General features: G+C 38.6%; 1 protein-coding gene and 1 non-coding gene across 6 annotated transcripts in view; both read left to right on the forward strand.

Annotated features, from left to right (window-relative positions):
- ADGRL3 (adhesion G protein-coupled receptor L3) overlaps positions 1-19,496 on the forward strand; it is an 838,394-nt gene that overhangs the window by 364,147 nt on the left and 454,751 nt on the right. The gene's annotated exons all lie outside the window — the stretch shown is intronic.
- On the forward strand, positions 4,660-4,735 carry TRNAI-GAU (transfer RNA isoleucine (anticodon GAU)). Its single transcript has one exon. It is a non-coding gene; the product is annotated as a tRNA-Ile (tRNA).

Consider the following 19,496-nt stretch of genomic DNA (forward strand, 5'->3'; position numbering starts at 1 on the left):
AGTGGTGAATAAGAAACAGGATTTTGCAAAGGGAGGGGAGGGAGCTCTCAGAGGGAAGAGACCCAAGCGAAAGAAGTTTGCAGAGGGATGAGAGAGAAGTCCCAAGAAAGGGGGGCGACCCCGGGGGTTAGACAGGAGGGAAAGAGAGTTGAGAGTCCATGGAGAAGGAAAGATCAGGATCAGAGGTTTTAGGTGAGGTTTCTCTGACCAGAAAAAGGCCTGCATGGTGGAACAGGCGGCACAGAGATTAAGGACAGGCACGCGGATAATTAGAAGCCGTGAATGTAAGGGATCTCCAATCAGCTCCCAGCTATTTTTAGCAATAGTTAAATTGGTGAGGGTGTTAAAACCAAAAGTCCCTTCAGGAGGCTAATTCAGTGGGTTCTGTGGCCTGGCCACACCGGAGAAGAACAGTTTCTTCTTTAGGGAGGGAGATTCCTGTGCCCCCATGGCCGCCCTCAGTCCTCGGAGTGGTCAGATTTAAGCATCAGCATCCCAAGACTCAAGCTCTGGCCATGGATGGATGAGGTAAAGTGGATGTGCTCGAGACGTCTCCACGGGCACACACACTCAGAACGAAAGACTTCCGTGACGTAGCTACGGTTTCCAGACAGGGAGTCTTGGTGGAAAGAACTCAAGGGTGGCTGGAGGCAGGGGACTTACCACACCATGCACCAAAGTGGATGGAAGGTTGGAGATCCTGGTTCTTTCTCGGAGAAGACGGGGAGAGGAGCAGTCCTTGCGGACTTCAAACTCCTCCCAGGTTTCAGCACCAAAATGTAAAGTATTTTTCCCCACAGAGAAAGAAGGAAGGGGTTGGAGCCACAAAGTTTGGAATAATAAAAGGCTTTATTGAGCACAGAGTGTATCCCACCCAACGAGGTTCCCTGGCCCTGAGGAAAGATGGAGGCCAAGGAACTCACAAGTGGTGACCCGTGTGGGAGATATTTAAAGGGTCCCTAGGGTGGTAGAGCTAATATGAGGTGATGAAATCTCACTGGCTAGCAGACGGTCACTGTTTTCCAAAGGGCTCCTGGGAAGTTTTTTTTTTTTTTTTTTTTTTTTTTTTTTTTGCGCTCTTGGTTGTGGGTGGTCCTAGCCAAAGTTCCCGGTCCTGAGCTTTCCCCATTATCCACCAACCTTACAGTAATCACCATCTGTGTTCCTTTGTGTGTGTGTGTGTGTGTGTGTGTGTGTGTGTGTGAGAGAGAGAGAGAGAGAGAGAGAGAGGACAGAAGAATGTCTAAATCTGTAGAAAAATTTTATGAGTTTATTTGAACCAAACTGACAACATATGCTAGAGAGTAAAATAGCAAATGCTCTGGTGAATAACAGTTTCAGAACTTCTTTTATGCTTTTGAAATTAAGGAGTGGATTTAGGGAAGATTGGAGAAAGCAAGGTAGATATTGGATTACAGGATAGCTAACAGGATTATGTGTTCACTTGTGGGTTAATTACCCCATTCAAAGAGTATTATTTCTGGTATGTCAAAGGTGTCTTAACCTCTATGCACATGAAAAATAGACAGGACCTTTCAGTAAAGAAGTTGTATGCCCGGGGCATAACTACCCACCAAGACCTGTCCAGTTAGGAGTTAATAAACATATCAGGTTATTATTGGGCAAATGAGTTGGTAAAATTTGTAATTTTTGAGTTTGCTCACTTTCATTGTTAAAAAATGTTGCTGGGCAGCCACTTTTGTGCTTGATCTCAGAGCAGTTGATTGCAAATTGCAGATTGTATTCCTGCTTGCGAGGGGCCATTGTTTTTGCTAATGTTTGCTGGAGGAGGGGTCTTTGTGGGCCCAGCTAGTTTTGCAGGGAGAGCAGAGAGAATGAAAAGTGCTGAAGAAGAAGCCATCTTGTGCAGAGAGAGAGAAAGTGTGCAGATGGGGGACCAGAGCTGAGGGGCTTTGCGAGCTCCACTGAGACTGGTGGGGGCTTTGATTTTAGAAGGAACCAGAGAAGATTCTTCTCGTTGTGGAACCGGAGAATGTGTCAGGGCTTTAGGAGCCCTGAATTAAAGGGAAGTACTTTCCCTGTGTGTTTGCTCATCTGCTGGTGCTCCACTTTAATAAAGGAATAGACCACCATCTTTTTGGTCTCACTGTTTCTTTACCATCTGCCCAAATCCAGTGAGAACCTGCACGGACAAGACGGTGGCAACCACTGGCCCTACAGTTACCCACCCCCTATTTTTTTTTTTTTTATCCTCAGAGAAACTGAAGAAAAGAAAAGAGAGACAGAGACAAATAACAAGATAGAGAAGATAATTGACTTTGTATCTCACGTGTTTAAAAAACAATAACTGAGTAACACATGTTTGTGTACTTATGGCATTCCTACACTTTAGTGTTGGTGGTAGAGGTGGATTAAGGTCGGTTGAGGCCCCAGATCCAAAAGAAAATATCGGGCCCCTTACATTAGAAAAAAGTGTAAAGTTAGGGGTTTTGCAGGGTTATTCAGAAGTTGGGGTCCAGGGTGTGCACCCAGTGCGCCAGCCAATAAATCCTCCTCGATTTAATGGCCATTTTAAATTAAATTGTATGTTAGTGTAAGGGAGAAAATTTTTTTTCTTTGTTTCCTTAGATTCAGAGGTTGGAGCCTCCCATTTAAACTGACAGAAAAATATTAGCGGGAGAAAAGGTTTGTTTTATATGCCTGTGAAAGGCATCCCAGAGAGGAGGTGAATACCCACAAAGGAGGAGTAAGACCTTGGGACTGTTACACCATTTTAACAAAAGGTGAGAAAGTGTGGAGAAGAGACTAGACAAAGGACAAGGATTTGGGGGTTTCTCTGGAGGCGTAACTGTGGTAGGGTGAATAGGAAATTTATGGTAAAAAGGGTCCTTTAGTTGATAACAGATGTCTCCAGAGCAGTCTTCTTATAGCTGGAAAAGTGGACACCTTCACTAATGAAAATTTTCTTTACATTTGTAAATTTACTTTACAAATAAAATTTATATCCTGCTTTTATATAGAAAGTGAGAGGGCAGAGAGTTCCTCTTGTGTTTAGTAATTCCTCATGCCTTCACCTCAAATTAAATCTAATGCCAGTGGGTATATTTTGAGCTTATTTATATTCTCATTCCCATCATTAGCTTTAGAATGACACTAGATGTTCATTTCAAGAATTGCCTCTCAATTTGTTTAGCATGTTTTTGTTTTAATATACATAACGTAACTCCTTATTTCCCAACCAAAAGTTAGCAAAAATCTGTCTTAGTATGTAAATGATAAATGAAACTATGCAGAAAATAAAGTTACCACTATGTATTATATATTCTACCTTTTCTTTTTCCAGTAAATATTATGTACCACTGTGCTGCTCCATTGGCTATAGTAGATTCATAGAACAAAGCAGTGGGTTAGAAATGAGCAACGGAAAAAAATTTTTCCCTTATGAGAAGGCAGTGTAGGAACAACAGATAGAGGGAGAAGAATGGATATCTTGTTTTAAAATATTCAAAAATGCTATGATGATAATAAGTCAGGATTTGGGGAGAGGTATTACTGGTGTTAGATTTTGTCCAGAAACTTAAATGGATACTGACCACAAGAAAACACAAGGAGACTTAGAGCAGAATTAGCAACAGATCTGATTTAACCTTGCCCTAGTGACAGTAGGCCCAGGGTCAGCGTGGAACTTCTCCTTATGTGGGTTAGAAAAGCTTTGCTTTTTAAGCCTGGAGGTGTGGTTCTTAATATTGAAAGCCGAGATGGTTATAAAATATTTGAAATAGGGTGCATGTCCCTCCCCACAATACACTGGGTTTGTCCACAGAGGAGGGGTAGGCAAACCACAATGGTAATTTAGTATAATGATATGCCAATGAGAGTAAGGTTAGCTGCAGAGACACTTAACACCTGCGTAGTTTGGTTCTAGTCTAGGGAAACTTCCTTTTTCATTTCTGGCGCACTCATTGGTTGACTGACCAGCATCCCACATCTGCCCTGCTCATAATGTTGCAGCAAACTGGAATATGTAGGAAGCCAAGCCACACTCAGAGAGTTGGAGAACCAGTTTATTATGCCTGGAGGCTCAGAGAAATTCATTCTCTGAAGTCTGACCCCAACTGGCAGGGTCATATGGTTGAGCGAGGTTACAAGGTATGGGGAATGCAGAAACCAGTTTACAGAAGCTAAAAAGGCAGAATTAGTAAAAGCAGAACAAAGAAACAGTAACCGCCATATCAAGGTGAAGTATTTTGCTTTGTCATCATGGAGTCATAGCCATATCAATATCTTCCTTCTATCTAACACTCATATATGGGGTGGTTGCAAATGTAAAGAATATAATGAAAATCTCAGTGAAAAAGTGATTTCTGATTATTTACATCTTGGGAAAAAGCATTCTAGAATGAAGAAACAAATAAAAATAAGGATATGAGATGGATGTTTTGAGCAACAACAAGGATATTGGTGTGACTAAAGCAGAATTAGTGAGGGGATGGATATTGGGGGATGGGAGAGTTACAGAAGCTGGGGTTATTGTGTGTGGGAGGATTGGTATTAGTTTGGGCACAGTAAGGATTTTGGATCAGAGGAAAAGGAGTTTTGAGCAGAGCAGGAATGTTAAGGTGACCAACTTTTTTACAATGAAAAGGAGGACAAAAATAAATTGAAGAAAACAATATGGTAAATAAAAGAAACAGTTTAGCCCTGGCTGGTTGGCTCAGTGGTAGAGCATCGGCCTGATGTGCAGAAGTCCTGGGTTCAATTCCCAGCCAGGGCACACAGGAGAAGCGCCCATCTGCTTCTCCACCCCTCCCTCTCTCCTTCCTCTCTGTCTCTCTCTTCCCCTCCTGCAGCCAAGGCTCCATTGGCCGGGCACTGAGGATGGCTCTATGGCCTCTGCCTCAGGCGCTAGAATGGTTCTGGTTACAACAGAGCGACGTGACGCCCCAGATGGGCAGAGCATCGCCCCCTGGTGGGTGTGCCGGGTGAATCCCGGTCAGGTGCATGCGGGAGTCTGTCTGACTGCCTCCCCGTTTCCAACTTCAGAAAAATACAAAAAAAAAAAAACAAAGAAAAAGACATTTTATTCATTGCAACAATAACACACTAAAATATAATAAATGCATAATAGAAACATTTGTAATATTTTATATTGTAATTGTGCTTGCATGACTATTAATTTTTAATAATAATTGTAAGAAAAAAGTACTCATTTAGTAAAACTAAATATCAAACAAACCACTAATTTGGAGTGATATTCGGGTTTATCATTTTCTAATTAAAAAACATCTGTTTTATGCAACTATTTAATCAAAATGCATCATTAATAGATATGGTTTGAGGTTAGATTTCCACTTTAAAACTCAAATTTTGGGAAAATATTTGTAAATAAAATTATACGTATTTGGAAATTAGTAAATAGATAATGAATTAATAAAACGTGAATTGTGCTTACCTGTCTATGATTGAATATTCACTGAGAAATAAATAATCATGAGTCTACAATGTTGTATGTGCCCTGTCATGTTTCAGTAAGCAGTACACAAAGCCATTTGCATGCTCAATATATTGCGCGCTCTCTCAGGGTCTCCCGTGAGGAGCACATGCTTCTCATAATTGTGTCTCGCCACACTGTACTGATCCTTGACGAATCATCATGTCCAACACATATACGTCATGCTACACGCAATGGATTGACTCTGCATCGATTGAATACGGACATTTACAGATCAGTCTTCCAATATCAAAAGGAGGACATGTAGGAGGACACTTTTTGAGGGAGGATGGAACTTACAAAAGGACTGTCCTCCCTAAAGGAGGATGATTGGTCACCTTAATAATGTGTTTTGACTTCCACGTATAGAGATAATAGATTGCAGTTGGGAAGTGACTCCCTTATTTTGAAGTGAAAGGTTTTGCTCTACCTCAAGCTCACAGATACCTATTGGAACAGTGTTACTGAACCTCAGTGTGAAAGTTCACCTACGTGTACACATGCGCCAAAAGAAACACCCAAGCAGGAGTGAGCAGTGGAGAAAGGAATGGGTTTATCTTATGACTGACCAATTTGGAGAATGCATTGTTAGAGTAGGCAGTTAGTTAGATATTAACAAAAGAGGAAAGAGCAAATGGAACAGTCATTTCCCAGCGCTAATGGCATAATTCTGTGAAATGGAGCAAAACATCCTGCTTAGTTGACTACAGAGAAAAGATAGCTGCTTAGGTGGGAGTAACCAGCATCATTCCACAGAGTTAATGAGGGGGTGGGCATAGGAAATGACAAGAGGGAATTCCTTTTGCTAAATGCATGTGAAGTAGAAGCCAAATGATGAAGCAGACCATGAGGCATGCGCTGTACAAGCCAAGATGGTGACCATAAAAAAGGGGAAGGACACTAACCTAGGAAAATTTGGTAAAAAGGAGGCTGGCTATTGGGAGGTATTAGTCAATTGTAAAGTATGATTTTTATGTTTGCTCACTTATAGTTTGCATTGGGTGCTGGGCAGCACCAGGTATATGTGGATCTGTGAAATTGCAAATTACCTTCCTACTTGGAAAGGACTACTGTTTTGCTAATGTTTGCTGGTGGAGAGGTTTTCACGCCAGAAAATTTTGAAAAGAGCAGAGAAGAAGGAAGGAGAAGAGGTAGGGAAAAGAAGTCATGTTGGCATGGAAAGAGAGGAGCCATGTTTTCAGAGTGAGAGAGGAGAGAATGCAGAGTGCTGAAGAAGCCATGTTGGCAGAGAGAGAGAGAGAGAGAGAGAGAGAGAGAGAGAGAGAAAGAGGTTGTGCAGATGGGGAACCAGAGCTGAGGGGCTCTGGGAGCTCTGCTAAGACTGGTGAGGCCTTTGATTCCAGGCGATACTGGAGAAGATTCTCCTGTTTGTGGAACCGGGGAATGTGTGAGAGCTTCGAGAGTTCTGTATGAATGAAAGGGAGTGTTTTCCCTGTGTGTTGCTCATCGACCAGTGCGACACTTTAATAAAGGAATGGTCCACCATCCTCTGGCTCCACTGTTTCTTACCCATCTGCCTGAATTCAATGAGAACCTGCATGAGTATGGCCATGACGGCCACCACTAAGGGCCATACAGGAGGACACAAGCACAAGCCTGGAAGAGCCAAGAAAGACTGGGAGTTAGAAAGAAAGCCTGCTCTTTCCTGAAGACAAGGAAATGTATGAAAGCTAGACAAAGAACCCAGTGTGTACCCTTCTTGGAGTATATCTGTGCCCAGCCTTCTCACAGGCATGTACAATTTACCTTTCTTTCCTCCTAAACACTAGAGTTTCCAGAAGACTTGTGACCTGGGGTGCAGTGAGCAGCAGCAGAGGACTCTCCTTTCATCCCTATAACTTCCTTTCCTGAGTACACACAGCTACTGCACAAAAGCCTGCCCACTCTGCCTCACCTTGACCATCACTTTCTGCTCTAATAAATCTTGCCGCTGTTGCTTCAAACTTCTTTCTGAGCATCCCTGAAATATTTTTCCAGCAACATTGGTAAGGGACCCGTTTCCTCCGCTAACAACATGAGTTTATTTTCTGAGATGTAACTCCCCAATCACATGTAGTCTACAGAATATATAGGGCAAAATCACAGGACACAGTGAATTAAGGTTTCGAGGTCATGTTAAGAGGTAATTGGTCATACATGATGCAGGGGTTATAGATTATTTTCCAGATCTTGAGGACAGCTCTGTGATAAACTCCAGCATCCCTCTGTCTAGTTTCATTAAAAAGTATCCAGGGAGGGGGGTAATTCTACCTTAGGGCTCAGGTGCTGAAACATCACTTAAGTCAAGATGTGTTCTCTAGGCAGCGAGGGACTCAACCTTATGACTTGTTGTCAGGGCTGGGTTATTGTCCTCTACTGCCTGAAGAACCTTAATCAAAGGGATTAATTATCAAGAAAAAAGACTAAGTCTGTTGAGGTGTATAGAGAGAAGAGAGAGAAAATTAGTTTATAGAACTATAGTCACAAATGAAAATAACGAGGACCCCCAGCAGATAATATAAAAGAGGAATACTTGGTGATGAATGCAGCTGGATGTTTAGATGATAAAAGGCAAGATTAGGCACTTAGTGATGAGGATTCCAGAGAATGCTAGAGGTTGCAGCAAATCAGATGAGGATGCCCATCATTGCTTTCTTCCAGTTGTTACAATGTGGCAGCATGAGCCTGTGTTGCTAGGTCTTCATATTTTATAAAAGAAAGTTCATATTTCAAAAATATGAACTTTTATGTTAAATTTTTAGGAATGTAATCATGCAGTGCATAACAATGTTTCAGTCGAAGATGAACTACATATATGACAGTGGTCCCATTGATTATTGTGGGGCTGAAAAATTTCTGTTGCCTATTGATAGCATAGCTGTCATAACATCATAGCACTATGCATAACAAAAATACTTACCATTGTGACACAGTTGTGTACAATATTTGGCAAAGTAATGTCAACCTAGGAATGTAAAACATGCAGAGAACTTTTATGAGTTTATTTGAGCCACACTGAGGACGTGCCAGGAAGCAAAAGCAAAATCTCAAACTCTCCAGAGGATGAGAGTATATTTTGTTTTGTTTGTTTTTTTTGTTTTTTTTTTTTGTACTTTTCTGAAGCTGGAACTGGGGAGAGACAGTCAGACAGACTCCCGCATGCGCCCAACCAGGATTCACCCGGCACGCCCACCAGGGGGTGATGCTCTGCCCACCAGGCGGCGATGCTCTGCCCCTCTGGGGCCTCGCTCTGCTGAGACCAGAGCCACTCCAGCGCCTGGGGCAGAGGCCAAGGAGCCATCCCCAGCGCCCGGGCCATCTTTGCTCCAATGGAGCCTCAGCTGCGGGAGGGGAAGAGAGAGACAGAGAGGAAGGAGGGGGTGGGGGTGGAGAAGCAAATGGGCGCTTCTCCTATGTGCCCTGGCCGGGAATCGAACCAGGGTCCCCCGCACGCCACGCCGACGCTCTACCGCTGAGCCAACCGGCCAGGGCCCAGAGGATGAGAGTTTTAACAGTTCTTCTAATACAGGGGTCGGGAAACTTTTTGGCTGAGAGAGCCATAAACGCCACATATTTTAAAATGTAATTTTGTGAGAGCCATACAACGACCCATGTACGTTACCCATTATCCAATAAAAATTTGGTGTTGTTCCAGAGGATAGATGTGTTTGGCTCCAGCCACCTGCAACCATGAACATGAGCGGTAGGAAATGAATGGATTGTAATACATGAGAATGTTTTATATTTTTAATGTTACTACTTTTTTATTAAAGATTTGTCTGTGAGCCAGATGCATCCATCAAAAGAGCCACATCTGGCTCGCAAGCCATAGGTCCCCAATCCCTGTTCTAATACATTTGGAAGAAGAGCTGGGTATGGGATATAAGGAAGATTACATGAAGGTGGGAGAAATTAAGGCTAGGTAATCTCTATGATTTGATTACATTATAGTTAACAAAATTATATACTCCCTTGTTTGTGGGTGGTTATGCGTCCAAGAGGTCTGAAAAAGAGAATTACTTCTGGCATTTCAAAGGTATGTTTGCCTAGATATACAAGAACAATGGACAGGCTTACTTCAGGCCAGGAAAAACCTTTTATAGACCTGGGGCATGACTACTTGCCAGGACCACCTCATGAATTTATGATTATATCACTCTGTGAGGTTACTTTTGTCAACTGAACTTGTATACTATGTATCACTGATACACAGAAATTAGGTATCAGGAATTGTTGAGAGTCTGTAGACTCACTATGTGGTTTTAGTAAAAAATGAAGCAGTAAACATCAATAATCCATTTGCTACCAATGTGTACTCTGTATAGAATTGGGCATTTTAACAATGATGGCATTGCCAGTTCCAGTTTATAGAACTGCCTCATAGTGGCATTTATGTCATTACTGATGTAAAGTTATCTAGCCGCTGCCTGCCTGTCCTGCACTTTGTAGTGCTAAAATGCTTTATGTGTCCAGAGTGCAATTAATAAGAACATTCAAAACCTAACTGTAGAAATCTCTTACAGGGTGTGGTTTCTATAGTATGAAAGTATATACTTTGGCAAATTTGCCTTAAATTATTGATCAGATTTTCATCGCATGCATGTGTGTGTGTTTTACAAGTAATAATCAAGAATTATGATTGACTTCAGCAATTTCTCCTGAGAAGGGAATAACCGGTTTCCTAGATAATAATATGTAAAAAAATAGCTCAGGTAATATAGTTCTTTATCTCAAAGCCCTATCCAGAACTTATGGGTAAAAACAACCATCTTGATATAGTGGCTTGTGAAATTTGATTTAAAAAGTGTCCCAAGTTTTTGAAATATCAGAATATATATCTTGCATTTAATACCCTGCTGAGTTAGTTCAAAATATGAGGTTATTGATTTATATCATTTTCCATCACAATACCCTGAATTGTCTGACTTCAAAATCTGATGATAGTCTAGCTGAATGGAGGTTTTGATTGAATTGTAGTATTTTTAAATCACTTTTGTTATGTGTTTCTGGCTTCTTTCCTCATGGACTTTTCCAATCTACATTCAATGCCCATTTTAGGGGCTGACTCAGAAAAGCTACCACTTTGAAATTAATACTTTAGCCTTTGATAAAGGCTTGTGGTTCCACTGCCTTGTTCCAGTATCAGATAGACCTTTCTCTTTCTAGACATCTACCTATCTACATATCTATATATCTAGATTCACCGCCTTTAAAATTGTTTGATAAACATAATCATTAGTATTCAGAAAAACCTGCAGATTCCTACAATGTGACTATTTTATTTTACAAAGGGGTTCTATTAAGCTTCTGCCAGAAATGGGTACCTTTTTCTAGTTTATAAGTACACATTTGACATATCCAAATCTCTTTAAAAATTTCAAAATGCTGTTGAACAATGAACAAATGGCTTGAATTTTCAGTCCTCTTTTACCATTAGTAAACATGGGTTATTGTCAGAGTTAAAAGACAATAGTATGTGTAAATAATAATGGTACTAGGAATTAAATATGACTAAAGCTTAACGTAAGTATAGTTGCAGAATAAGTGCTTAGTCATGCTTATGAATTATTACTGTATTTCCCCATGTATAAAACACTCCCATATGTAAGACACACCTTAATTTGGGGGCCCAAAATTTGAAAAAGTAAATAAATTACAGAATTATTGAACTCGTTTTATTCATCATAAAATTCATACAAGCTCAAAAAAAGCAGGAAATGAAAGTAAAACAAATCTACAACCACTGTATAAGACACACTCAGTTTATAGACCCCAAATTTTTTGAAAAGGGTGCGTCTGATACATGGGGGTAATACAGTATTACCACCACATTTTGTGTGTGTGAAGTATAGATGAGACTAGGTTACGTGACACATTCAGTGCTGCGTGGCACAGAGAAGCTCCTGGAATGGTAGCTCCTTGATCATCATCGTCATCATCACTGCCACTGCCCATTACCATTGCCACCTTGCTACTGTGGAACGTTCCAAATTTTACTCTTGGGATAATAAATAAGATGCTGTATTTAAAGAGGAACGAGTTAGAGGTTATGGACTGTCTTACAGTTCCCTTTCGTTTCTGCGGGGGGCCTTGAACGTCTTCTGTCACTTGTCCTCCCTTTACCGATAGGAGCTGCTTTTGTATATGGCCCAGCTGGATAGTGAAATAAAAGTTAGAAAATTTAAAAAATTTAAATATAAAAGCTCGGATTGTCCCTTCTGTGGCATGTAGTGTGATCAGTCTGAATCTGGCTCTTACTTGTACACTAATAGTCAGGGCGTCTGACACATTGGCAGTAGGTTTTTCCAGCACAACTGTTCATGCTTTGTAATATTTTGTACTTAGTGTGTGGACACATTTGTTATGTGTCACTTTTTCTCTGGCAGTACTGTAAGGGGATGAAAATGTGACTAAAAATGTAGGGAACAGAAAAAGCATGTATCAAATATTTGTGTCTTTCTTTCCTCTTTCCTTATGTCCATATTGGCGTGGATAGTTTACTGACCTAAAGAGGAAATAAGAAGGTATTTATGCATAGTCACATTCCTGTTTTTGTAGTCTCATGTTTTCTTTGTTGTACAGAACAAAATTAGCTCTAAAGGAATAGAATAGGATATTTGTTGCACTTGGTGCTCTCTGAATAGGTCTTATTCTTTTTTTTATTTATTTTTTTTATTTTTCTGAAGCTGGAAACGGGGAGAGACAGACAGACTCCCGCATGCGCCCGACCGGGATCCACCCGGCACGCCCACCAGGGGCGACGCTCTGCCCACCAGGGGTGACGCTCTGCCCACCAGGGGGCGATGCTCTGCCCCTCCGGGGCGTCGCTCTGCTGCGACCAGAGCCACTCTAGCGCCTGGGGCAGAGGCCAAGGAGCCATCCCCAGAGCGCCCGGGCCATCTTTGCTCCAATGGAGCCTTGGCTGCTGGAGGGGAAGAGAGAGACAGAGAGGAAGGAGGGGGAGGGGTGGAGAAGCAAATGGGCGCTTCTCCTATGTGCCCTGGCCGGGAATCGGGAATCGAACCCAGGTCTCCTGCACGCCAAGCCAACGCTCTACCACTGAGCCAACCGGCCAGGGCCTGAATAGGTCTTATTCTTTCACTCCTTTTTCCTCTATGTAGAATGCTCTTCTTTCTCTTTGCTACTTAATCTACTCCCTCTGATTGACATGGCGAACTTCTAATATCTAGGATTCAGCTTCCAGGCTCCTCCCTCTGTGTTTCCATGGCCAAGCTATACCGCTGCTCTGTCCTGTTATGACACTTAGCCTATCATATTGTTATTCATCTTTTGCATGAAAGCAAACTAGAAGTACAAACTGGGGAGGACTGTTGAATGCTTTTTTGTTGTTGCTTTAATTCTCTGGTGCCTAGTATGATAACTAGTTTGTGAAAATAAATAAATAGTTATTTCTTTTATGAGACAATATCTGTTGACTAGAATGGTTATGTAAGGTATCTTATTTGTATTCAGAAGTCACTTGGAATATAATATCTTTTCCCCACATTTCAAAATAGAAATTGTAAAACCTAATGGTAATCTGATGATGTTTAACCTTTAAGTGAGTAGAAGAATTCCAAGGGTGAGGTTATTATATCCTTAAATTGCCTTAATTATTGGTTTGTCTTTTGGGAAATGGAATAATTTGAGTACCTCTAGTAACTATGGTGGATACTTGCTTTGGAGGTCACTAAGACTGTGGGGGTAGAGAAACACAGTCCTGCCCAATCAGTCCAATTTTCCAAATCCTATTAAAGTTTCTTTTTTTTTTTTTTACTTTTTATAAATGGAGGTTAGTATACTACTATATAATAACCTAAAGAAATATTTTGTCTCCATGTGGCTGATTGCAGAAGGCCTCCTATACTGCTTAAGGTAGTGTTTCTCAAAATTTTTGAAGTTGGAGCACATTTAAAATCCTACAAATAATTGTAGGCTCACTATATACAAATTTCTGAGAAATATGTTATAATTAAGTCAAATATTAAAGAAAAAATATAAAGTTCAAGTGTGCTTTTATGGTAATTAAACAAAATAAATATGACAAAATTAAATTTATTCTGACATTAAAAAACTATTATGTTATACTTTTTGAGTTATGCTTTTTAGAATTTGTAAAAGAGGGGTTAAAAACTAAAAAAATGACAATAAAGTTATCTTTATATATATATAGATAGATATAAATAGATACATTCTTAGTAAGATTTATTAAATTTGGCAGGTCCTGGTGTGAATGTGTTAAGTTTTTTCATTTTTGTGTTTCTGAGAAACATGAGCCTGATGTGTCCAATGATTTCTTTAATGCTTGGGCATATATTTGAAAGGCAAGCTCTCATTTCCTTGTCAATACATTGAAGAATTCCTCTCTTTTTACTCTTAATTGTGTTGAGGGTAGAAAATCCTAATTCACATACATAGGATGTTGAAAATTGTAGTAAAATGTTCAAAGCTTTTTTAGGTATTGCCACATATTCTTCTTTTATAGAAATTCAAAAGGCTTCAAGAGACAATTCCTTATGTTTAATCATCAATCCACAATCAATGGATATAGCTGCCAGTTCTTCTTCTTCTGTTAATGTTAAGCCAAAATCACTTGAAGCATCCATGAATGGGTTTCTAATCCAATCGTATTGTTCAGTGTTAAGTGATGGAAAAAACTATAAATTAAATTCTGCCCATAAGCCTTCAAGTCCTATTTTACTTACACTTAACTTTTTGTTCAATTCCAGAATCGGATTCTTCAATATCACACTTCTTTTTGAGAAATCTATGTATTTTATTTGGGTATATTTATCTAAAAATAATATAATGATGTGTTAATAATAAATATAATAATAATGTGTTAACAAAAAGAGCAGTATTTCCATAATGAAATGGTATAATAGGTATAATAGAGTAACTATATTTATTTTTATATCTCAGCACATGCCGTGAACCAGCGCAGTTAGTAATTCCAGGTTTGGAGGGGGAACAGTGCGGAATTAAGAAAACACAGGTCGGGAGGACCCTGTAATTGCTGCTGGCAAGGACAAAGCACACCCAAAAAATGCACCTTCCTTTATTTATAGGGCAAAGAGAGACCATTAGCAAATCTTAACTTTACACCAAACAAAGGATAGAAGAAACTTGCCTCCAGTCTTTCCGGGGAACATGGGGGGTAGTATAAACAATCCAGCACCACAGCTTAACAGCCTTTTGCAACCTAATCAGGCAAGTGAGGTGTGGGGTTGGGCAGACTGTCAGCTTACAGCCAATTCCCCACACCTCTGTCCCCCAAAAATCTAAACTCCAAAAACCCTGTTGGTTTTTTGGTCCCCAACAGGCACATATTTCTCTGGAATACCATAGGGTGCACCTGAAAATCTTCTAGGGTGCACCACTGCATCCTGGCACACACTTTGAGTACCACTGCTTTATCCACTGCACTACGACAGGCCATGCTCATCTATCCTAATTCAGAAAGCCTGAGGCTTTCCATCTTTTGAATTTAATTCTTATATGATAGCTCTAACTCTATATCAATGTTTTAAGTAAACTTAAAATGTATATTTAATCAAATATTACTTTAGTACTTTTATTGATGACATAGGATAATAAATCTTGTCTGACAATTAATTGGAATTTAAATAGAAGACCAAATCAATGGAGCTTGGATATATCAGTTTGTGCATGTAGTCCCTTTCATTCACTCAGATTTAGGGATCTATTAGTATTAGCTGTGTTACTGCTAAAAAAATCATTTCCCCCTTTATTGGCTTGACTTTTATGGTTTTCTAAACAATTTTGTTGGCATTTATTGATTTCTAGTTTACAGCTTTGAAGAGAAAAGCATTAAAATATATTGATTCTAAGAAAGGGAAAGAGAGAATTTGGCCCCAAACATTGAACTACTGGGAGTTTATTAGTTTGCTAGGACTACATTACCAAAGTACTACTATCAAGGTGGTTTAAACCACAGAAAGCTATTGTCTTGCAATTCTGGAGGCCACAAATCTGAGCTCAAGTTATCCACTGCATTGTTTCTTCATAAAGGCTGTGCAGGATAAGAAGGAACTGTTCCAGACCTCTTTCCCTCCTTGGCTCAAAGATAGCTATCTTCTCCCTGTATCTCTTTATGTAACCTTCCCTCTGTGTGTGTTTCTATATCCAAATTTCCTTTTATAGGTTCACCAGTCTATTGGATTAGGCCCTATCCTAATAACCTCATTTTAACTTAATTATATTTGTAAAGATCACATCACCAAATAAGGTCACATTCTGAAGTGCTGGGGCTTAGGACTTTGACATAGGAATTTTGGCAGTGGACACAATTCAACAAATAATAGGAAGGAAAAGTTGAATTTCAACTAGCAGGGTTGGTTATACCTGCTATTTTAAGTTACTTTTTAAAATATAAACCCTTCTCTTGGTATCTGTTGTATATTAGAGGAGATTAACAAAATATGTTTTGGCATAGACTCAATACTTTTAATGTGTCTGATGAAGCTAAGACATGTTTGATTAATAAATCAAATTGAGTTAAACATAACATGCAATTTTTAAAGTTTATGCAAGGAGGTTTGGCTTTACTTAAGTAATATTTTTGAATAATAGATTGAGTATAAAATTTATACCATTTATACTATCATTAGCAATAACTGTGTGCCAATTTTATTTTTCTCTTTGACTGTTAATATTTATAAAAATAAGGTTTTTATTTTTGAGGCAGGCTGATCTATTTGCTTAACAAAAAATTATAACATTCTAACTTACATAACGTGGAATTGCCCATGCTTGTGTCATCAATCACCCATTCAACTTGGACTCTAAGCTTAAAGAATATTATTAATCATTTACTTCACTTCCCCTGTGTTATGAATAGGAAATAGATTCCTGAAGCGTAGACAGAACTTGCCAAATGCTATACAATTAGTAAAATTGTAGGGCATGAACCCCAAAATTATACAATATAAACTTAACAAATTTTATAATTTTAAATGACTTTTAAATTCATTACGAACTTAGTTCCTGATGAGGGAACTAAGTCTCAGAGAAGTTTAATAATGTATCAAAGTCATACAGTGGTAAAGCAAATATCAAAATGTGAAGTTACCTAGTACGCTGATTTCTAAATCAGTTCAAGCAATGTCAGTGTCAAAGGACCGTTGAGGGGCCTTTAGGTAACATTTGCTGACCTTTGTCACTTCCAAAAAAAAAAACCCTAGATAAAATGGCCAAAATAGTTAAGCAAATATGTATGTGATTCGGTAAAATAGGCATAGTATCTGCAATCTTCAGACTACTGAAGTCACAGCAAAATTTGTACTACTACTGGAGTAAGTGGCCAGTCATTAGAAAGAAAAAATATATTAAAGTTTTAAGACAAGACCCTCTGTCTTTCCACCATTTAATCCAACTAGAATGGATTTTTCTTAGCCTCTTTTGGAACCTTCAGTGAAGTCATTGATGTCTTCTGTACACTATTCATGTCGGGGCAGGAAGTAAAATTAGTCTAATTATTCATTTGTTGTGGTTTTTGACTTATTATGGTGCCTTATAGTTTTCCTCATTCAATGTTCATTTATCCTTTAATATATTCAATTATATTAATAGTGCATTCTATCTTTATCTGAAATCTTTTTTATCATATAATATAAGTATAAAGTATTAAATAATTATAATGAACCAGGATATATGCACCTTATATTATATATAATATATATATCAAATAATATAAGTATATAATCATATATCCTTTCATTTTAATCTTTTTCTATGACCCCACACCAAATATCTACATTTTTAAGGCTTTACCAGTAAGACATGCTCAAACAACAAGTAAACAAAATAAAATAACAGAGATGACACTTTCTAAAAGTCTGTACACCATACTACCCTTCAACCTATTTTCTTCAGCTTTTTCTTCTAATCAGACTAATAATTTATAATTAAATGTATTCTTTATCATTAGTGCATCCAAATTCAGTTTTTCTTTTCTTTCCCACTATGCTATAGAACCAGTCTTTTATAGATGAAAACAGTAGAAGACAGATGTTGCAAAATGATTGATTACATTCATAGTGGAGGCTCTGAGGAATAAAATTTCACAATGTTTATACATATCAGTGATGAAGTCAGAATTCTGTAAGGGATAATTTCTCTATATTTTTTCCACTGTAATATATAAAATCAAAGGCATTAAATAAATTTCTTTGTTAGGGCTGCTATGACAGATGCACTATATACTGGGTGACTTATAAACAACAGAAATTTACTTCTAGTTCTGGAAACTGGGAGGTTCAAGATCAGGTTGCTGTCAGACTCATTGTTGGATGAGGCCAGCTTCCTTGTTCATAGATGGCTATCATTTGCTGTGTATTCACATCGTGCAAGTGGGAAGAAACCTTTTTCATAAAGCCACAATCCCACTCATTAGTATTTTGCCTTCCTTGCCTAATCATTTCCCAAAGGCCCCACCTCCAAACACTATCATATTGGGAATTAAGTTTCAATATATGAATTGGGGTAAGGAAAACACAACTAACCTATAGCTCTAAAGTTAATGATCTTTTTATTTTTCATTGTCATTGAAAACTCTCCATTATCTGATATTGATTTCTAGTTCCTTCATGATCCCCTTTACCTCATTTGATTCTGTAAAGCATAATCATGGATCTCTCTTCTTTAACTTCACTTTCTTTTTCCTTCATGATTCCTTTTTCTATTTTTATTACTTCCCCCCAAATCATTTAATCCTTGGGAGAATCCTCAGCTATTTTACCTTCTCTAGAATAGTGTTTTTATCACTATATTATGACTGATAATGGAATTATAGCATCAGTTTAATGGAATGAGGTTGAAGTAATTTTAATGAACCAGGATATATGCACCTTATATAGGGAACATTGGTATTTGGAGAGACTTCTGTTTCCATTGTGTATCTTTGAGTATGAGTTTTGTATTGTGTTAAAGATAAAAACATTTGCTCTGGCCAGATACCTCAGTTGGTTAAAGCATCTTTCCAGTACACAAGAGTTGTGGGTTCACTCCCTGATCAGGGCACATGAAGGAACAGTTTGATGTTTCTGTTTCTCTTCCTCTCTCTTCCTTTCTCTCTCTCTATAATCAATAAATAAATATTTTGTAAAAGGTCTTACTTACTTGGGGGTCATAGTCAAAAATTTTATGAAACAACTCTATATCAGTGGTAGTCAACCTGGTCCCTACTGCCCACTAGTGGGCGTTCCAGCTCTCATGGTGGGCAGTAGTGGAGCAACCAGAATATAAATAAAAAGATAGATTTAACTATATGAAGTTGTTTTATAAAGATTTATTCTGCCAAACTTAGGAAAAATATGACATAAAGTACTTGGTAAGTAATTATTATTATATGCTTTAACTTGCTGTAACTCTGTTTTATAAATTTTATAAAGTAAAGTTTCTTCCCAAGTTTATAAATCACTGTTACTATGGAACCAGTGGGTGGTTAGAAAATTTTACTACTAACAGAGATACAAAAGTAGGCGGTAGGTATAAAAAGGTTAACTACCCCTGGTCTATATTGTCTTCTTTGCAATTAAAAAAATAATAGATTTATTTAGATATAGTATACTTGCCATAAAATTTACCCTATTTATATAATTCTGTGGTTTTGTTATATTCACAGAACTGTGCAACTATCTCCACAATCTAGAACTTTTTCACCATCCCCCAAAGAAACACTGTACTTATTAGCAGTCATTCACCATTTTCTTTCAAAATCCCAAGTCCTGGGCAACCGCTAATTGTTACTATAGATGTGCCTACTTGTACATTTCATATAAATAGAATAATATGTAGCATTTTGTGACTGGCTTCCTTTACTGTGTACAATGTTTTCAAGGGTGATTTAAGTTATAGCATATATCAGTATGTCAGTGTTTTTAAATTTTAATTCCTTCCTTCCTTCCTTTTTCTTTTATTTTTTTATTTTTATTAAGTGAGAGGCAGAGAGGCAGAGATGGACTCCTGCATGCTCCCTGATCAGGACCCACACAGCAAGCCCACTAGAGAGTGATGCTCTGCC

Source organism: Saccopteryx leptura, chromosome 5 (genome assembly GCF_036850995.1).
Source record: "Saccopteryx leptura isolate mSacLep1 chromosome 5, mSacLep1_pri_phased_curated, whole genome shotgun sequence".
Taxonomy (NCBI): Eukaryota; Metazoa; Chordata; class Mammalia; order Chiroptera; family Emballonuridae; genus Saccopteryx; species Saccopteryx leptura.